Consider the following 20,147-nt stretch of genomic DNA (forward strand, 5'->3'; position numbering starts at 1 on the left):
GACTCCCACAGACCCCCATAGACCCTCCTTAGACCCCCTATAGACCCCTATAGACCCCCCATGCACCCCATAGATCCTCACACACCCCGGTCAATCCCCTATAGACCCCCATGGACCCCCCATAGAACCCCATAGATCCTATTGCTGAGTGCCTGGGAGAAGAGACCAACCCCACCTGGCCAGAACTTCCCCTCAGGCAGTTCCAGACAGTGCTGAGGTCACTTCTGAGCCTCCTCTTCTCCAGGCTGAACACCCCCAGCTCCCTCAGCCTCTCCCCACAGCACTTGTGCTCCAGTCCCTTCTCCAGCCTCATTGCTCTTCTCACTTGGGTTGGAAGAGACCTCTGAGATCAAGTCAAACCCTTGATCCAACCCCACTGTGATCACAGAGTGCCCTGGGCTGGTGATCACAGTGGGGTTGGATCAAGACAGGGTGGATTTTCTGTCCCTGAAGATGTCTAAGAGGACACTCAGTGCCACGTCCAGTCCCTTCTCCAGCCTCGTTGCTCTTCTCTGGCCCCGCTCCAGCCCCTCAATCTCTTGCCTGACCTGAGGGGCCCAGAACTGAACACAATTTAAAGTGACTTTGAAAGCTTCTCCAGCACATCCACCATGCAAAGATCCCAGCTGAGCTCCCGTGCTGGTTTAGGGAGGGGACAAAGCCTGGCTGTGCCAGTGGCTGAGGATGAGCAGGACCACTAATTGTGCCGGTAGAACACAAAACAAACACTCACCGCGGGTTTGTTGCCTGTGCCACGTGGCTGCAGCTGCCGCTCCCTTCCTACCTCGCTACACTCGTTCGCTCTGAGATTCATCTCAGAGCATCTTTAGGCTCGGGTGGTCTCAAGCCAAGCCCGACTGGGGGGCTGAGCTCCACTCCTGTAACGCAAATCAAACAATAAACCAAAGCACTGAGGAATCAATCTCACAACCTCCCTGTGTCCTGTGGCTCGAAGATGCTCCGGAGCGGCCAAAGGCAGCGATTCCTATTAATGCTCCCACTATTTTTAGCCTCACAAAGCAGGGGGAGCTGCCTTGTGTTTCCTGCCCCCGGACACAACATCTGGGCTCTTTATGGTCACTCCATCTCTTTTCCCACAACGCCAGAGCCTGGAATGTGGCAAGGTGGAGCACTGGGAGGGGGGGAAGAGGCAGCAAACGTTCCAAATTAGTAGCAAAAAGCAGCAATTCCACAGCTGGGATAACTCAGCAGCAGGGAGGGATCACCATCTGCCCACTTAATGTGGCCCTGCAGATCCGATCAGGGGCACGGCAGGAGGGAATTCTTGTACAGGAGTTAAAGCCAGGGACGGTGTTGGGTGACTGGGGTTGGATTCCCAGCTGTGCCTCAGACCTTGTGGGGGAATTTGCTTCATCTGCTCCGGTTCCCTGGCTTGGAATTCCTTGGGAATTCACAGGGGGCCTCACGGGTTGCAAATAGCAACTGAGAGCAGAAATACAACCCAGAACGACTTCCTGTTCAGCAGGATGGAAAACATCCCACTAATTTGTTTGTAATGCGACCAAAAAGGTTTAACTACACCAAGCTGATGGATTGGTGCCTTCCAACCATCCCAGTTTTATGGGAAGGGCAGGGAATGGCCATGCTGAGCCATGCCCATAACCCCACACAGCCAGGGAATTTATCTGAGCACCCAGAGAAACACAGAATCACAGAATGGATTGGGTTGGAAAAGCCCTCCCAGATCATCAAGTCCAACCCTTGGTCCAACTCCAGTCCCTTTACCAGATCATGGCACTCAGTGCCACGGCCAAGCTCAGCTGAAAAACCTCCAGGGATGGGGAATCCACCCCCTCTCTGGGCAGCCCATTCCAATCCCTGAGCACTCTCTCTGTAAAGAAGCTTTTTCTCATCTCCAACTTCAGTTTCCCCTGGCAGAGCTTGAGCCCATCGTGCCCCCTTGTCCTATTGCTGAGTGCCTGGGAGAAGAGACCAACCCCCACCTGGCCACAACTTCCCTTCAGGCAGTTCCAGACAGTGCTGAGGTCACCTCTGAGCCTCCTCTTCTCCAGACTAAACACCCCCAGCTCCCTCAGCCTCTCCCCACAGCACTTGTGCTCCACTCCCTTCTCCAGCCTCGTTGCTCTTCCTGGAGACTTCCCTTCTCCAGTTGAACCCTCTCAGGTCTCCCTGGAGCTTTCCCTTCTCCGCCTGAACCCTCTCAGGTCTTCACAGAATCATAGAATGGATTGGGTTGGAAAAGCCCCCCAAGACCATCAAGTCCAACCCTTGGTCCAACTCCAGTCCCTTTACCAGATCATGGCACTCAGTGCCACGGCCAAGCTCAGCTGAAAAACCTCCAGGGATGGGGAATCCACCCCCTCTCTGGGCAGCCCATTCCAATACGTCTTGATTGTCTCAAAAGATGATCCTGGGAGACAGGAAAAATTAATCACCTTGTGCTGGTCTGGATTAAATCACGTTGTGGCTCTGACTCTGAAAGAACATCTGAGCATGGAAGAAATGCCAGGAACACACAAGAACTCAAATTTCAAGCTTAGAGGGCCAAAATTAACTTAAAATATGCCTTTGGGCCCAAAATTTGCTCCACATTGATTGTAAATGGTTGAGAATTTGCTCCACGTTGATTGTAAACAGTTGAGACAATGTATTAACTGCTCAGAGGGGATTCAACATGAGAAGCACCGTGGGGTAATCTGGAATGGAAAGTTGGGGTAGGAATGGGAACCAACCCCTTGTCAGCACCTTCTCCCACCTCTTTTTCCACATCCAGGCCCAGGAATCCCAGCAGTTCATCAGCCACCTTTGTGTTCTGGGTTAGTGGCTCAGACCCCTGAGGAAAGGCAGAGTCACAGCAGCAGGTCAGAGTCATCACATGGTGGTTGGAAACTCGTGACACTGAATAAAACAAGTGGCCAAAACCCAGCCCAAAAGTCTGCTCTGCTTTCAGGCTGAAGTGCCATGAGCAGCACTCTGTGACTCTGACCTACTTATCCCTACAAAAGGGCCACACAGACAGGCACCAACCCCATGTCCTTGGCTGCTGCTGTGCCCAACTCCCACAGAGCCCAAATCCCTCTGGGAAACACACAGAACACGGAGCAGGTGGGACCTTCCCAGCCTGCTCCAGCTCTCACAAAAATAATTGCTATTTATTCCACTGTGTTATGCAAGGCCAGAGCACTGCTGAGTTCAGGAAATCCCATTTGCACCTTTGCCTTCCAACAGCATCTCCCTGAAGATAAAACCCTTCTGTAATCATTCCAGGAGGAAAGGGCAGACAAGGCTCCGTTTTCTCGGGATGAAAGCTCACAAATCTGCAGGAGTGTTTCCAAAAGTGATCATTCCCTCTCGCCAATCCAAACACAATCCCACACACAAGGACATGGAAAGGCTGGAGAGAAGCTGCCCACGCAGAGAGTGGCCTCCCACAGCTCCACAGGCCAGTCCAGCTGCTCCACCAGGGCCATCCATACCTGGATTCAGGGCAAACAGCAGCAAAAGAGCCTAATGATAATTCCATAATAATGAAGAGCCAAGGAGATGCTGGTTAGTTTAATTAATTTAATACAGTGGCCATGAGGAGAAGGGAAGTGACCATCTCCTGTGCTGGCACTGCTGGGGCACCCCCAGCCCTGGGGGCACTGCTGGGACCCTCAGACAGGAGACCCTGAGGGGCTGGAGCGTGTGCAGGGCAGGGAACGGAGCTGGGAAGGGGCTGGAGCTCCAGGAGCAGCTGAGGGAGCTGGGGGGGCTCAGCCTGGAGAAAAGGAGGCTCAGGGGGGACCTTCTGGCTCTGCAATCCCTGATGGATCCAGGGGAGGGTCGGGCTCTGCCCCAGGGAACAGGGACAGGAGGGAGGGAACGGCCTCAGGCTGGGCCAGGGATGGTTTGGTTGGATCTTGGGAATGATTCCTGCATGGAAAGGGTGCTCAGGCCTTGGAATGAACTGCCCAGGGATGGTTTGGTTGGATCTTGGGAATGATTCCTGCATGGAAAGGGTGCTCAGGCCTTGGAATGAACTGCCCAGGGCAGGGGTGGAGTCCCCATTCCTGGAGGGATTGCAATCCCTGTGGATGTGGCACTTGGGGACATGGGCAGGGTGGCCTGGGCAGGGCTGGGGGTGGTGGCACTGGATGATCCCAGAGGACTTTTCCAGCCTGAACCATCCCTGAGGATTCTGTGCCATCCTGGGGCTGTCCCAGCTCCTACAACCCCTTGAAAAGAAGATGGGATTGGGCTCTGCCCCAGGGAACAGGGACAGGAGGGAGGGAACGGCCTCAGGCTGGGCCAGGGCAGGTTCTGGCTGGATATTGGGAATATTTTCTTCCCCAAAAGGGTGGTCAGGTGTTGGCACAAGGTGCCAAAGGCAGTGGTGGAGTCTCCATCCCTGAAGTGTTCAGAAAACATGTAGATGTGGCACTTGGGGATATGGTGAACATGGTGATGGTGATGGTTGACAGTTGGACTTGATGACCTCAAAGGCTTTTTCCAGCCTTAATGATTCCATGGATTTGAAGGGCAGCAGTGGCACACAAAGCTGAGATGACCCAGGATTCTCCCCCTTCTCAGACATACCAATTCTCTTCCCAGGAATCCCTAGAAAGAGATCCTGCTGCCCAGCACCATTTACAAACACAAGACTGGGAGCCCAACAGGCTTCTCATTTCACTTGCAAGGCAAGAAGTTCAGAAAACTCTTTCAAATAAAAGTTTCCTGAACAGCAGCCACGGCTCCTGAACCAACACTCTGGCAGCAGATTCCTCCTCTCCCCCAGCTGGGGGTGTGATGGCTCTTGCCTTGCCAAACACCTGCTCCTCACAAGGAAAGCTGAGCACTCTGGAGCCCCAACCAGGCTCTGCAAACATGTGAACCCACCATGCAAATGAGCCATTTGTTCAGGCTCCTTCCTCGTTCCCGGGCGGATCTGCAGCTCAGACACTGCTCTGGGGGCTCCTGGGGAACCAGGGAGGCACCACTGGAGTCTGAAGAGCTTCCCTCAGTCCTGGATTCTGAAATCCTGGCCCCCAATAGGCTCATCCCAGAAATTACTGGTGGGGAACCAGCACTGTGGGCAGCACACACACCTCAGTGGGGGATTGAGTCCATCAGCAGCAAATTTACTGATGACACCAAGTTGGGAGGGAGTGTCAACCTGCTGGAAGGCAGGAGGGCTCTGCAGAGGGATCTGGACAGGCTGGAGGGATCTGGAGAAGGATCTGGAGAAGAGGCTGGAGGGATCTGGAGAAGGATCTGGACAGGCTGGAGGGATCTGGAGAAGGATCTGCACAGGCTGGAAGGCAGGAGGGCTCTGGAGAAGGATCTGGACAGGCTGGAGGGATGGGCTGATTCCAATGGGATGAGGTTCAACAAGGCCAAGTGCAGGTCCTGCCCTTTGGCCACCCCAACCCCCTGCAGCGCTCCAGGCTGGGCACAGAGTGGCTGGAGAGCAGCCAGGCAGAGGGACCTGGGGGGACTGAGGGACAGGAAGCTCAAGAGGAGCCACCAGTGTGCCCAGGTGGCCAAGAAGGCCAAGGGGATCCTGGCCTGGATCCAAAGTAGCGTGGCCAGCAGGCCCAGGGCAGTGACCCTTCCCCTGGACTCTGCCTTGGGGAGGCCACACCTTGAGTGTTGTGTTCAGTTCTGGGCCCCTCAGTTGAGGCAAGAGATTGAGGGGCTGGAGCGGGGCCAGAGAAGAGCAACGAGGCTGGAGAAGGGACTGGAGCACAAGTGCTGTGGGGAGAGGCTGAGGGAGCTGGGGGTGTTCAGCCTGGAGAAGAGGAGGCTCAGAGGTGACCTCAGCACTGTCTGGAACTGCCTGAAGGGAAGTTCTGGCCAGCTGGGGGTTGGTCTCTTCTCCCAGGCACTCAGCAATAGGACAAGGGGGCACGATGGGCTCAAGCTCTGCCAGGGGAAATTGAAGTTGGAGATGAGAAAAAAATCCTTTGCAGAGAGAGTGCTCAGGGATTGGAATGGGCTGCCCAGAGAGGGGGTGGATTCCCCATCCCTGGAGGTTTTTCAGCTGAGCTTGGCCGTGGCACTGAGTGCCATGATCTGGTAAAGGGACTGGAGTTGGACCAAGGGTTGGACTTGATGATCTCAGAGGGCTTTTCCAACCCAATCCATTCTAGGATTCTAAGGTGAGCCTCTGTGGGAAGCTCCTCTCCCTGAGATTGGCTCAGTTGATTAAAACTTGGCTGTAACAATGCCAAGGTCATGGGTTCAATCCCCTGTGTGGGCCATTGACTTAAGAGTTGGACTCGATGATCCTTGTGGGTCCCTCCCAACTCAGAATAGTCTGAGATTCTGGGATTCCTCCAAGAGCCAATCCATGACTGCAGGATCATCCAAAGTGAGCCTCTGGGGGAAGCTCCTCTCCCTCCAAGAGCCAATCCCTGACTGCAGGAGCTGCAGGAACATGTGGATGTTGCTTCCTCTCCCCTCATGCTCATCTGTAAGTGCTTAAAAATAGGCCCAGTGGTCCAGATCCCTCCAGCCTGTCCAGGTTCCTCTGCAGAGCCCTCCTGCCTTCCAGACTGTCCAGACCCTTCTCCAGATCCCTCCAGCCTGTCCAGATCCTTCTCCAGATCTCTCCAGCCTGTCCAGATCCTTCTCCAGATCTCTCCAGCCTGTCCAGATCCCTCTGCAGAGCCATCCTGCCTTCCAGCAGGTCGATACTCCCTCCCAACTTGGTGGGATTGGCTCTTGGAGGGAGAGGAGCTTCCCACAGAGGCTCACCTTGGATGCTGCTGGGATGTTGGGATACCTTGGATGCTGCTGGGATGTTGGGATACCTTGGATGCTGCTGGGGTGTCTCCTGCCCTGTGTCCCTCCCTGGCAAAAAGGGAACCCTCCACAAAAGCACGGCTCCCCCAGGGTTTGTGTCCTCACTCTCAGGCTGCCACCAAAGCCAAGGCCAAAGCTCCTGGTGCCACTCCAAGCTCCCCAGGCAGGTCCCAGAGTATGGAACAGTCACCACACACAGACTGGGTAACTGATTGCAGTTAAAATGCAGCGCCACAATTCAGTGGAAGGGACGACTATTTCAGATAAAACATACAAAGATGATGTTCAGAGTGGCTTTCACAGAGTGAAATTGGATTTACTCTGTGGTGCCTGAGAGCACTGGCAGGTCCCTCTCTCCTGTCACACTCCCCAGCACCATCTGCTCCAGCGCAGCTTCAGTGCAAGTGTTTCTCTCCTCGCAGCAACTGCACAGGGAACAAGATTTACAAGTCGATTTGTACCCAAAGAACAGAAGCTTGAGAGGAGGAAATTGCCTTAATTTTCATCTCTGCCCTTCCCTCCAAGATCCCAGAGCTTGTTTCTCTTCTTTATCTCCGTTTATTGATTTTACAAGGGAAATCAGCAGCATTTGCCAGGAAGGATGAATTATGTGTGTGGATTCAAGAGGTTTAAAGCAGACTTGGCTTGAACTCTGAGAATCAAGTTCTAAGCAAGATTATTCAGCCTTTACCACATCCACAAGGAAGAAACGTTTTCCATGGGAAAACAGATCCATGAGCTGCCCAATGGATTGGTTCAGACCATTTTTAAACATTTCATTATAGATTTTTGTAAGAACATAAACAAAAATTGTGACTTCCTAAAAGTATCCAAGAAGTTTTTACTTCTTATTGTGCTGGAAATAACATGACTTGCTTTAAAATAAATTTCCAATGCTCAACCCAAAGTTTATTGCACAGGGAAGGCAGAAAGCATCTTCTGCTGATGGGGTGATTTGTTGTGTACAACACACACGAGCCCATGGTCAGTGTGTCCATGGCAAAGGCACAGAAATGGGGGATAAATAAAATAAAAAGTCATTCAGAACCCTGTGACAGCAGCAAGAATTCCTGAGTCCTCCCCCAGCTCCGACTTCACTCAGTGCAAATGACTGTTTTAACTAAAAGGGTATTAATTCAAGTCAATTAGTCCAACCAGACAAAACCTCTATTTGCTGCAGTGACCTTCTCTCAAATTACCTTAATTTTCACTCTGGAAGCAAATTAAGACAAACCTTCAGGCAAATTTCATTCAGAGCAAGAACTGAATTTCATAAACTTCCAACAATTGGGCATAAGAAGCTGTGATTGGTTTTCCTGGGTATCCAAAGGCAGATGATCCATGAACTCCCAGCAATTCTTCCATGGCAGCCCCAGCCCAACTTTCTGCTCCTCTTCCAGCTGATAATGATCCTTCCCAGATGGATGGATGAGGAGCTGGCTGGAGGGTCGGGCCAAGAGAGTGCTGGTGAGCAGAGCTGCATCCAGCTGGTCACCAGTGGTGTCCCCACAGGGGTCTGTGTTGGGTCCAGTCCTGTTTAACATCTTTATTGATGATTTAGATGAGGGGATTGAGTCCATCAGCAGCAAATTTGCTGATGACACCAAGTTGGGAGGGAGTGTCGACCTGCTGGAAGGCAGGAGGGCTCTGCAGAGGGATCTGGAGAGACTGGAGGGATCTGGAGAGGGACCTGGACAGGCTGGAGGGATCTGGAGAAGGATCTGGACAGGCTGGAGGGATCTGGAGAAGGATCTGCACAGGCTGGAAGGCAGGAGGGCTCTGCAGAGGGATCTGGACAGGCTGGAGGGATGGGCTGATTCCAATGGGATGAGGTTCACCAAGGCCAAGTGCAGGTCCTGCCCTTTGGCCACCCCAACCCCTGCAGCGCTCCAGGCTGGGCACAGAGTGGCTGGAGAGCAGCCAGGCAGAGGGACCTGGGGGGACTGAGGGACAGGAAGCTCAAGAGGAGCCACCAGTGTGCCCAGGTGGCCAAGAAGGCCAAGGGGATCCTGGCCTGGATCCAAAGTAGCGTGGCCAGCAGGCCCAGGGCAGTGACCCTTCCCCTGGACTCTGCCTTGGGGAGGCCACACCTTGAGTGTTGTGTTCAGTTCTGGGCCCCTCAGTTGAGGCAAGAGATTGAGGGGCTGGAGCGGGGCCAGAGAAGAGCAACGAGGCTGGAGAAGGGAGTGGAGCACAAGTGCTGTGGGGAGAGGCTGAGGGAGCTGGAGGTGTTTAGCCTGGAGAAGAGGAGGCTCAGAGGTGACCTCAGCACTGTCTGGAACTGCCTGAAGGGAAGTTGTGGCCAGCTGGGGGTTGGTCTCTTCTCCCAGGCACTCAGCAATAGGACAAGGGGGCACAGCTCAAGCTCTGCCAGGGGTGGTTTAGGTTGGATATCAGGAAGTTCTTTGCAGAGAGAGTGCTCAGGGATTGGAATGGGCTGCCCAGAGAGGGGGTGGATTCCCCATCCCTGGAGGTTTTTCAGCTGAGCTTGGCCGTGGCACTGAGTGCCATGATCTGGTAAAGGGACTGGAGTTGGACCAAGGGTTGGACTTGATGATCTCGGAGGGCTTTTCCAACCCAATCCATTCTGTGATTCTATGGTTGTAATTCCAGAGCTGGGGATGTACAGGATGTGTAGGATCCAGAGATCCTGGGAGAGCCCAGAGCCAGCTGTTAAACATTGAGATACAAAGCTCCAACAAAAGATTTCAAGGGGAGCTTTCAGCTAAAATAAAATAAAAATGGGAGACCAGGGAGTTTGAAAAGATTAAGGAATGAAGAAATCTGTTTTCCAAGCTCGTTTTAGTGTGTTAAGTGAAAAGGCTGCTCGGAGGGAAGGAGTGGAATCAATCGCAGCAGTTTGGGGAAAACACGGCACAGCAGGGGGGGGATAAATCACCAGGAATGCCAGTTTGGTGGGAAAAGGGAAAAGGCCACTGGGGCAGGCAGGGAGGGCAGAGGAGTGACAGGAGGAATGGATTTCCACACAACTCTTGGAGTGAGGGATGACTGAATTCCAGCCGAAGTCCCCGAGATGTCGCTCACCAATTAAATCCACCCCCAAAAAGGCTCATGATGAGATAAAGGGAACCAGAGGGAGAGATGGGAAAAATCCTCCCTCTCAAGTGCTGTAATTAAGGAATATCTAAGGAAACAAATAATGGCAAACTTGCTTGCTGAGCTCCTCTGCTGCAGGAAGAGGAGCCCCAGAGCAGCTAAAAAGGGAACACATGATGATGCCTCCCTGTATTTGTGGAGAGAGGAAATATCTGCCAATGACACACCAGGCTGTGCTTCAAGTGCCACAACTACGAATTCAGAGGTGGAATTCTGAGCTTCCTTCAGGTGATGAAGCGCTCCTGGAACATCACAAAGTCCTTTAAGAGCAGGAGTAGGAGCAGTAAAGCCACGAGATGACACACGTGGAGCAGCAGTTTGGTTCCCAATCCAGGGAACAGCTCCATAGCTGGGAACAGCCAGCTGTTCCCTGGCTGCTCATCCCACTCCACTCATCCACAGCCAGAGGGATTGTTACACCCCAGAACCAGAGCTCAGGGCCACAGGAACACACTGCACACACAGTTTGTGTGTTTGTCTTCCTTTCCAACTCTCTCCTCAGAGCTACTTGTCTTCAGAGAGAAGCTGTGGCTGCCCCAGCCCTGGAGTGTCCATGGCCAGGTTGGATACCCTGGGACAGTGGGAGGTGTCCCTGGGCATGGAATGGGATGAGCTTTGAGATCCCTTCCCACGCAAACCAGTCTGGGATTCTGGGATTCCCCATTCAGGGTTGCTGGGCATGAACAACCAGGTTGCCCCAAGAGACACAAATGGGAAGGGGTGATGGAAAAACCGACCCTTCTGGAACAGAGAGTGAAGCAAAACCGATCCAGGCAACGCCTCCTGACACTTCTCAAGAAAACATCAAGAGCTCTTTATGCAAAAAGAGAACTAGAAAGGCTCCCTGAGCTCAGAGCAGCACTGGGAATGCCCTCTTGGAACACACCAGTTCCCTGAAGGACACAGCAGGGAATGTGCTGCCACAGCTCAGACCTTGGCAGTGCATGAAGAACAAATGATTATTGGGGTGCTCAGAGGGTTTTTAATCAAAACTGGGTTAGGGCATCACTCACTCAAAGACCTTCCACTCCCTTGAGCCCCCAAGCACAGGGAGGCAGAGGTGAATCACATCCCAGCTCCTGCTGTCCAAGTCTCTGCTAAGCAGGGAAGTGGATGCAGCACATTCAGATTTATTATTTTAAAATCCATCAACGACACACTTGGCAGAGTCAGGAATTCTCTCCTGGGAAGCAGAAACTCGCTGCATTTTCTGTGGGAGTCACACACACTCCCACAGTGACGTCCACACTGACAAACATGGACACAAATCTTGGGGCAGTCACTCAACTCCCCCCACTCCCAGTGGCAACCAGGGAGATTTAATTTCAATTTGGAGCATCAAACCCCTGGAGCCAAAAACACCAGGCTGGGAATAACCACATTTTGCTGCATCCTCTGTGATTTATGACTCAGAATTTGAAGGGGGAAAAGGAGACACTGCACTGGCTTGGATCAAAAACAGCATGGCCAGCAAGCCCAGGGCAGTGACCCTTCCCCTGGACTCTGCCTTGGGGAGGCCACACCTTGAGTGTTGTGGTCAGTTCTGGGCCCCTCAGTTGAGGCAAGAGATTGAGGGGCTGGAGCGGGGCCAGGGAAGAGCAACGAGGCTGGAGAAGGGACTGGATGTGGCACTGAGTGTCCTCTGAAACACCTCTAGGGACAGAGAATCCAACATGTCTTGATCCAACCCCACTGTGATCACCAGCCCATGGCACTCTGTGCCATGGGCTGGTGATCACAGTGGGGTTGGATCAAGGGTTGGAACTGATGATCTCAGAGGTGTCTTCCAACCCAAGTGAGAAGAGCAACGAGGCTGGAGAAGGGACTGGAGCACAAGTGCTGTGGGGAGAGGCTGAGGGAGCTGGGGGTGTTCAGCCTGGAGAAGAGGAGGCTCAGAGGTGACCTCAGCACTGTCTGAAACTGCCTGAAGGGAAGTTCTGGCCAGCTGGGGGTTGGTCTCTTCTCCCAGGCACTCAGCAATAGGACAAGGGGGCACGATGGGCTCAAGCTCTGCCAGGGGAAATTGAAGTTGGAGAGCAGAAAAAAATCCTTTGCAGAGAGAGTGCTCAGGGATTGGAATGGGCTGCCCAGAGAGGGGGTGGATTCCCCATCCCTGGAGGTTTTTCAGCTGAGCTTGGCCATGGCACTGAGTGCCATGATCTGGTAAAGGGACTGGAGTTGGACCAAGGGTTGGACTTGATGATCTCAGAGGGATTTTCCAACCCAATCCATTCCAGGATTCTGTGATTTGATTTTCCTGGCCCTAAAACCTTTACTAATACCAAGAGTGTGGTGAGAACACTCCCTCCCTTCCCCACAGAGGAGGGACAGGGACAGGGACAGGGACAGCTCCTTCTCCCCCAGCATCATTCCCTGAGCAGGGCAAACAGGAGCAGGTTTAAGAGCTCAGGCAAACAGAGCCAGCTCTGACACACACACAGGTCGGTTGATGAAAGGGCTGAGTGCAGCTGCTCTTGAAGGAAATTCTTTGTACTCTTCCCTCCCACAGATAATTACGAGCTTAAAAGTTCCAAGACTTCAAATGATGGTTGGAACTTTCTTGGAGTACAAAATGAAAAAATTAGATTTTAAATCTCATCTGCTTTTTAAGTCAAGATTAATGAATCCTCAGCAGAATAAGAGTTATAGTCACAGTTACCTGAGCCAGAGACCTGTGGGGGACTCAGATGTCCTTCTGCCACCTCAGCGTGGGTAGAACCCATAACCATTTAATTTATAAATTGTTAAGTGTAATATTATTGTTGGGGAGACCATATAAGTACAAGCCTTCCTTGAAAACTAAATTTGAAATTATTGATTTTTAAGAGGCTTCCACAAAGCACTGTTAGCAATAAAAGGAGCATTTGGGAGAACAAAGCTGGAGGTCTTAATTCCCAAAGTGCTGCGAGGAGGAACTCAGGGAAACACAAGTCCAGGGGAATGGAGGAATTTATCAGGAATTTCACATCCACTTTAAAATAAGAATCATAGAATGGGATCGACTGGGTTGGAAAAGACCTTCAAGATCATCAAGTCAAACCCCCCTGGCAGTGCATGGCTGAGATTTTAGAAACTATGGCAGTATTTTTAGGAAGAGACCCAAAAACAAGGTCAAAAATATTTTAAGGAGAGACACAGAGAAAATAAAAGGACAGTTCCCTGCACTCCAAAGGCACAGACACAAAAAAAGGGAAGAAGAAAGAACGTAACAAGGGACACAAATAATTGATGGTGGAAAGAACAGGTTTATCCTCTCCCCCAAATCTGTATTTTGTACAGGGGAAACAGAGCATGAAAATCCCAGCAAGTCCCAAGGCATCCCCAATCCCTCGATGACAGGAGAGCAGTTGTTGTTGGCGCCGCTCGCGACAGCTGGAGCAGTAATCGCGACACTGAGAAGGTACTGAAAGACGGAGCACTTTGCAAATGTTAATGAAACCCCCACAGCCCCTCCTGGCAGATCGAGGAGTGTTTATCCTTCCTCTGCAGAGAGGGGGACGAACATCTCAGGCGCTTTTAGCATAAGGTGGCTCCTGTTTCTGCTTAGGAAGTGCCCCACAGATACACCATTAAAGACACAGATCAGCCTTCTTGGAGTGCAGAGCCAGGATGGAGCTGGCTCAAGAAATCAGCAGGGCCAGGATGGAGCTGATCCTTCTCCTCTCCCTCTGAGCCAACAGAAATCTTGACTCAAGAGAGATCACACCAGCTCTGGCTGTGAGAGGAGTATGGGCACTACAAACAAGCATTAAAGCAACACCACCCCTTGAGGAGTTGTAAAAAAAAACCCAATCCAACTGCTCTCCCTGCTCTTCCTTTGGTTTTTCTCTTCAGAGGTGACTCGGCCTGTCCATTCTGGCTGGGCTTGGAATCACAGAATGTCCTCAGCTGGAAGGGACCCACCAAGATCATCAAATCCAACCCCTGACCCTGCACAGACACCCCAACAATCCCACCCTGTCCAGTTGTCCAAACTCTCCTGGAGCTCTGGCAGGTTTGGGAAGTGCCCATCCCATGGGGAGCCTGGTCAGTGCCTATCACCCTCTGGGGGAAGAACCTTCTCCTGATATCCCACCTGACCCTCCCTGGGCAGTCTGGTCAGTGCCCAGCACCCTCTGGGAGAAGAACCTTCTGTTGAGATCCCACCTGACCCTCCTGGGCAGCCTGTTCAGTGCCCACCACCCTCTGAGGAAAGAACCTTTCCCTGAGATCCCACGTGACCCTCCCTGGGCAGCCTGGTCAGTGCCCACCACCCTCTGGGAGAAGAACCTTCTCCTGAGATCCCACCTGACCCTCCCTGGGCAGCCTGGTCAGTGCCCACCACCCTCTGGGGGAAGAACCTTCTCCTGAGATCCCACCTGACCCTCCCTGGGCAGCCTGGTCAGTGCCCACCACCCTCTGGGGGAAGAACCTTTCCCTGAAATCCCACCTGACCCTCCCTGGGCAGCCTGGTCAGTGCCCACCACCCTCTGGGAGAAGAACCTTCTCCTGAGATCCCACCTGACCCTCCCTGGGCAGCCTGGTCAGTGCCCACCACCCTCTGGGGGAAGAACCTTCTCCTGACATCCCACCTGACCCTCCTGGGCAGCCTGGTCAGTGCCCACCACCCTCTGGGGGAAGAACCTTCTCCTGAAATCCCACCTGATCCTCCCTGGGCAGCCTGGTCAGTGCCCACCACCCTCTGGGGGAAGAACCTTTCCTTGAGATCCCACCTGACCCTTCCTTGCACAGTTCCAGCCCTTCCCTGCGTCCTGTCCCTGCTCCCACAGAGCAGAGATCAGAGCTGCCCCCCAGGAGGATGTTGAAGACCCCAAAAAGTCTCCCTTCAGTCTCCCAGTAACATACCAGTGTCCTCATCCCTCCTTTTATGGCCCCTCCAGACCCTTCACCACCTTTGCAGCCTCTGAGAATCTGAGGCACCTACACAGGGCAGGAGTTGAGGTTTTGTCCTGTAAAAAAACAGCTCATCCTCTAAAGAAAACCACTCAATTATTTGCTAAATGGATACGGGACATTCTGTATTTGGGAGGGGAAGGGTCAGTCTGTTGGATCTGCAAAGAGTAGCTGAGAACATGTGCAAGGTCAGGAAGAATATTCATAAACACCCATGGGAACTGCAGCACCAAAACACACAGTGGTGGCCGGTGCTTGTGATCTCACCACGAAAATAAAATATTTTAGAGTTCTTCCCTGTTCAAAAAAAACCCCAAACCTGCAGCAGCTGATTTAGTTTCCTGTTCAAAAAAAACCCCAAACCTGCAGCAGCTGATTTAGTTCCCTGTTAAAAAAAAAAACCAAACCCTGCAGCAGCTGATTTGGTATCTATTCCAGCTGGAAATAGATTTAATGATGCTTTTTATAGATATATAACTTTTATTCCATTTATGTTTAGAGTATAACAGCACAGGCTTCACCACCATCTGGCTCAGCAAGTCAGGAGAGTGTCCCGGGCTGCAGGCAGAGTTCAGAGCAAAAGCTGAGGATGGAAACCTTTCCCTGGACTAATCCAGTGCCTCAACTGAGAGCTGCAACTTTCCACAGGGGATGGGAGGGATGACTTGCAAAACCAGCTACTCCAGGCCACAGCACCCCTGGGAACTCAGCTCTGCCACTGCCCCACACATCTCTCTGCTAACCCACAGCACAGGCAGCTCCAAAGAGCCAGGACAACCTGAAACCTCACCAGGGAACCAGGTGGCTGGTTGTGCAATTCCAGTATTACAAGTGCTGTTGCAATCTGGCACAGCCAGGAGACACCAGAAACACTTGGGGCAGAGCCAGCAGATGTTTGTTGCTGCATTTAGTTACCCCCTCTCTGACCCTTCCCACAGGGAGCCCAAAGTTCTTCCTCCACCCATCCCCACATGCCAGATCCAGCTCATGCTCTTCCCATGCAGAGAGATCAGGAGAAGGTTCTTCTCCCAGAGGGTGGTGGGCACTGACCAGGCTGCCCAGGGAGGGTCAGGTGGGATTTCAGGAGAAGGTTCTTCTCCCCAGAGGGTGGTGGGCACTGACCAGGCTGCCCAGGGAGGGTCAGGTTGGATCTCAGGAGAAGGTTCTTCCCCCAGAGGGTGGTGGGCACTGACCAGGCTGCCCAGGGAGGGTCACGTGGGATCTCAGGGAAAGGTTCTTCCCTCAGAGGGTGGTGGGCACTGAACAGGCTGCCCAGGGAGGGTCAGGTGGGATCTCAGGAGAAGGTTCTTCCCCCAGAGAGTGGTGGGCACTGACCAGGCTGCTCAGGGAGGGTCAGGTGGGATCTCAGAAGAAGGTTCTTCCCCCAGAGGGTGGTGGGCACTGACCAGGCTGCCCAGGGAGGGTCAGGTGGGATCGCAGGGAAAGGTTCTTCCCCCAGAGGGTGGGGGGCACTGAGCAGGTTCCCCATGGAATGGGCACTTCCCAAACCTGCCAGAGCTCAAGGACAGTTTGGAGAACACTCTGAGGGACAGGGTGGGATTGTTGGGGTGTCTGTGCAGGGCCAGGAGCTGGATTTCACGACCCCTGTGGCTGTTTTCTCCTGTTGATCCTCCTGTGCCTTCCAACTGAGGATATTCTGTGATTCTCTGCCATTCAGCTCAGAGCTGCTTCTCCAATCTGCTCACTCAGTGACAGTACAGGAGTTAAAGCCTCTCAACAGCACGTGTGAGTTTTCAGTGATCAGGTCAAAGTATTTTGGGTCACAACTCCACCTGTGCCTTTGGCTTCTGGTTGCATTAGGACTGCACACAGGGAGGTGGATATTGAGATGTTACTAAGGGTGCTCTGAACCCAGAGCAATTCCCACAGCAAGGTGTGGATTTGCAGCCCACTTCATCTTGGTGAGGAGCTTGGAATGAGGGCAGCTCCAGGTGAGAACTGTTGCTGTGTTCTAACACACAGTGCCATCCCAGGCAGATGTTCTGGGGTCCTGCCCACAAACTATCCCGGTTTTGGGCTGGTTCTGGACTTCCCTTTGCCCTCTGTTCTGAACTCCAGGGAGAGGTTTGAGGCTCAGCACTCCAGGCTGCAGGAGGAGCAGCACTGGCAGGGGATCCCCTTCTGACTCTCCAGTCTGGGGGCACGGGCCAGGCCTTGTTATCTGATGCTTTGTGATAAGCACAGAGCCCAGTTTTGGCCTTCCCACACGAATCCATAGTTGGATCCCTGCCAAGTCTTTATCGCTTCCCACTGCGCTGGTTTTGTTTGTTTGTTTGCTCTAAACTTTGCCCGAGGTGACGTTCCAAAGGCTTCTCCCTCTCAAAATAACAGCACTAAAAACACCATCACAGTGACATCTGGAAACCGAATTTAAATCCTCAAAGAAAGTGCTTGGCAAGAGAAAGCCCCAGCTGAGCACAAAGCAGCAGATTTTCGCCCCCCAGCCCCTCGGAGGTGAAGGATTTTGTAGCTCCTGTCATGACCTTGCAGAGATCCACATCCCACCTGTGCCCACCCTCTCCTGCCCTCGTGGGAGGCAAACACCGAACAGATCACACAGAGCAAGGATTACCCAGCCTCGAATCCTGACAGTGAGTTAAACAAGCCCCAAACCTGCTACAGAAAGTACAACCTGCTGCAATCAACAAGTCAAAGCCCTCTGTGAAATGTCTGAGAAAAACCCAACAGCTGCTGAACTAATTCCCCCCTTTTTTCCACCCAAACTACTGTTTGGAAACTGCACATCTCGTGACTGAAAACCAACTTTTAACTCTCAGTCACTGCTTATTTGTGGCCTTATAAGATCATTTTCCTTTTGGGGTTCAACACTGTCCTTGGAGTTAAAGGTTGGGGGTTTTTCACCACCACAGTATCACCTGTATTTCATATTTCCAGCAGCCCCTCCCCTCTGTTCTCACCCTGCAGCTCTCAGGGATTCCTGACAGGGCCCTTTTTACAGTTCCCATGTCCAGAAAATGTTGCAGACAAGCAGCAGATTATTCCAGATCATCCTTCATGGAGTTTCATGCCTCTGGAAAGATCCCTGGGGAAGGGAAATGCTTTCAGGAAGGAACTCCATTAACCCACCAATAACACCCAGCAAAAAAACCAGCAAAATCTTTGGTTTTAAATTATTTTCCAAGTGGCTGTAAGACACAAAACACCACAGAGCACCTGGCCCTGCCCATAATAATTCTCTGTACTTCTTTTGGGGGCAAATGCAGCTGTTTCCAGGAGGATTTACTTCACTCAGGATAACCAAACTGCTTTTTTACCATGGTTGCCTCACTCCCCAGTTGCCACAGAGCAGAAAACAGAAGGATTGCAAACTCCTTTCAAAGACTGACGTGCTCCTGGCAGGAGAGGCTCCATTTAGGATGTGGTTTTGCTCTGTTGCTGCTGAAAAGAGAGAGATCTCTTCCCCAGCTTCCAAGCCTGGATCCACAGTGAGCTGGAGCAGGGAGTTCAGCTGGAAGGGAAGTGTCTGTGCCAAGAGGGAAGGAAGGAATCGGATGGATCAGCACGAAAAGATCAGTGGGGAGCACAAGGTTGGGAGCAAAACCTTTCCCTGCAGCAGCACCAGCTCAGTTGAGCCACAATGCACAACCACACTCTAAATTTAGAGAGCTTTTTAACTCCAGAGCTCTATCCCACGTCCATTATTCCTCTCCAACACAGCAACGAGCCATTCTGTCAGAAATGCTTTTATAGCAGCGTTGTGCTCTCCACCCGACAGGAGCACGCCTCAATTGTGGATGATAAAGTGGTTCAACTTTGGAATGTAGACAAAAACTGAGACGAGCCTAATGGTGGTGGTGAAAGGCAGGTTGCCTGGGGAGGGAAATGATCAGAGGTTTCAGAGGAAAGGGGGGGAAAAAAAACCCCCTACAGACAATTTACCTGTGCTTGGGTCAGCGCTCATTAGTGCTCTGAAGAGAATCACTTCACACGTAATAAATTATGCTGCTCTTGGCTTATTCCAGCTCTTATTATCCAGCTCAGACAGGGGCCAAGAGCCTTTCACACACTCACTGTCTAATGGGAACACTTACTCTGAATAAAATGAACTGAAAGGGGGGGGGAAAAACCCCCCAAGGGCCTTCATTTGAGCAAAAAAAAAAACCCACGAGGAGACCCAGCAGCGGCCTCAGGTTTCAGCACTCGCTGCTCTGTCACTGCATCACCTTCTCCAAGCAGGAGAAACAGACTGTGCAGGCAGAAGATGAGGTTGTTTTATCCTGTTGATCTTCCCATCACCCTCCTGCTGGTTTGGGATTTCCAACAGGTTTTTTAAAAGCTTTGCCATTCAGGCTGTGCTTTGTTCTAAGAAGGTTCTGGAGAGGCTGAACAGTGTTCAAGGCAGACACGTAAAACTTTTAATTCTGGCCATTAGGCAAAGCTCACTTCTCTCAAGCCCATTTCTCTCTCAATGGGTTTTTTTTTTCCTTTTCCAATCACGGCTTGAAAAAAACGCAGCTGGAACACACTTTAATTCTTCAAATATTTACAATTTTTTACTGTGCTGAAGGCAAACCCAACCTCAGACATCAATACCTATCAGAGCTGGCAAGGAGGAGATCACTTTTCCCACCCACCTTTTTATTTTCCTGTTGCTATCACTGATAAAATAAACTAATTATTCAAATGTGCTTTAGTCTAAAGGTTGAAAGAACCCACAACTTGCTGAGAGAACAACAAACCCCAACCTCGACCAGAAAGGCTAAAAAATCCAATTCAGCTCAAATATTTTGTCAGTTCTCCCTCCTTTCCACAAGGATGAGCTGTGCAGGTGACTCGGCCTTGCTCCTGGGATTCCATCTCATGGAAACAAAGACACACTTGGCTGCTGAACCCAAGAGTATCCATATAAATGAGCTCCCTGGGGACCTGAGCCAGGCTCCCCCTCCCTCCTCCAAGGCAGCAGCTCTGGGATTGCCTCGCAGGGAACACTCCAGGCAGAATTAAAAGGACTCTCAATCTGTCCACAGGGAAAGGAAAGGCAGCAGCTGGATGGGCAGGATGAAGCAGAGGATCCAGGAAAGGCAGCAGCTGGATGGGCAGGATGAAGCAGAGGATCCAGCTGGATGGGCAGGATGAAGCAGAGGATCCAGGAAAGGCAGCAGCTGGATGGGCAGGAAGAAGCAGAGGATCCAGCTGGATGGGCAGGATGAAGCAGAGGATCCAGCTGGATGAGCAGGATGAAGCAGAGGATCCAGGAAAGGCAGCAGCTGGATGGGCAGGATGAAGCAGAGGATCCAGTTGGATGGGCAGGATGAAGCAGAGGATCCAGCTGGATGAGCAGGATGAAGCAGAGGATCCAGCTGGATGAGCAGGATGAAACAGGGAAT

General features: G+C 52.1%; 1 protein-coding gene across 5 annotated transcripts in view; it reads right to left on the bottom strand.

Annotated features, from left to right (window-relative positions):
• Window positions 1-20,147, bottom strand: part of EXTL3 (exostosin like glycosyltransferase 3) — a 161,234-nt gene that overhangs the window by 66,573 nt on the left and 74,514 nt on the right. The window contains exon 1 of one of the 5 annotated variants that reach the window (XM_071547631.1): window positions 734-927. The exons of the other annotated variants lie outside the window; for them this stretch is intronic. The gene's annotated coding sequence lies outside the window, so the exon portion shown is untranslated. Of the gene's footprint in view, window positions 1-733; window positions 928-20,147 lie in introns of those variants that run through there. 5 annotated transcript variants of the gene reach the window in all.

The sequence above is a fragment of the Pithys albifrons genome, chromosome 2 (assembly GCF_047495875.1).
Source record: "Pithys albifrons albifrons isolate INPA30051 chromosome 2, PitAlb_v1, whole genome shotgun sequence".
NCBI lineage: Eukaryota > Metazoa > Chordata > Aves > Passeriformes > Thamnophilidae > Pithys > Pithys albifrons.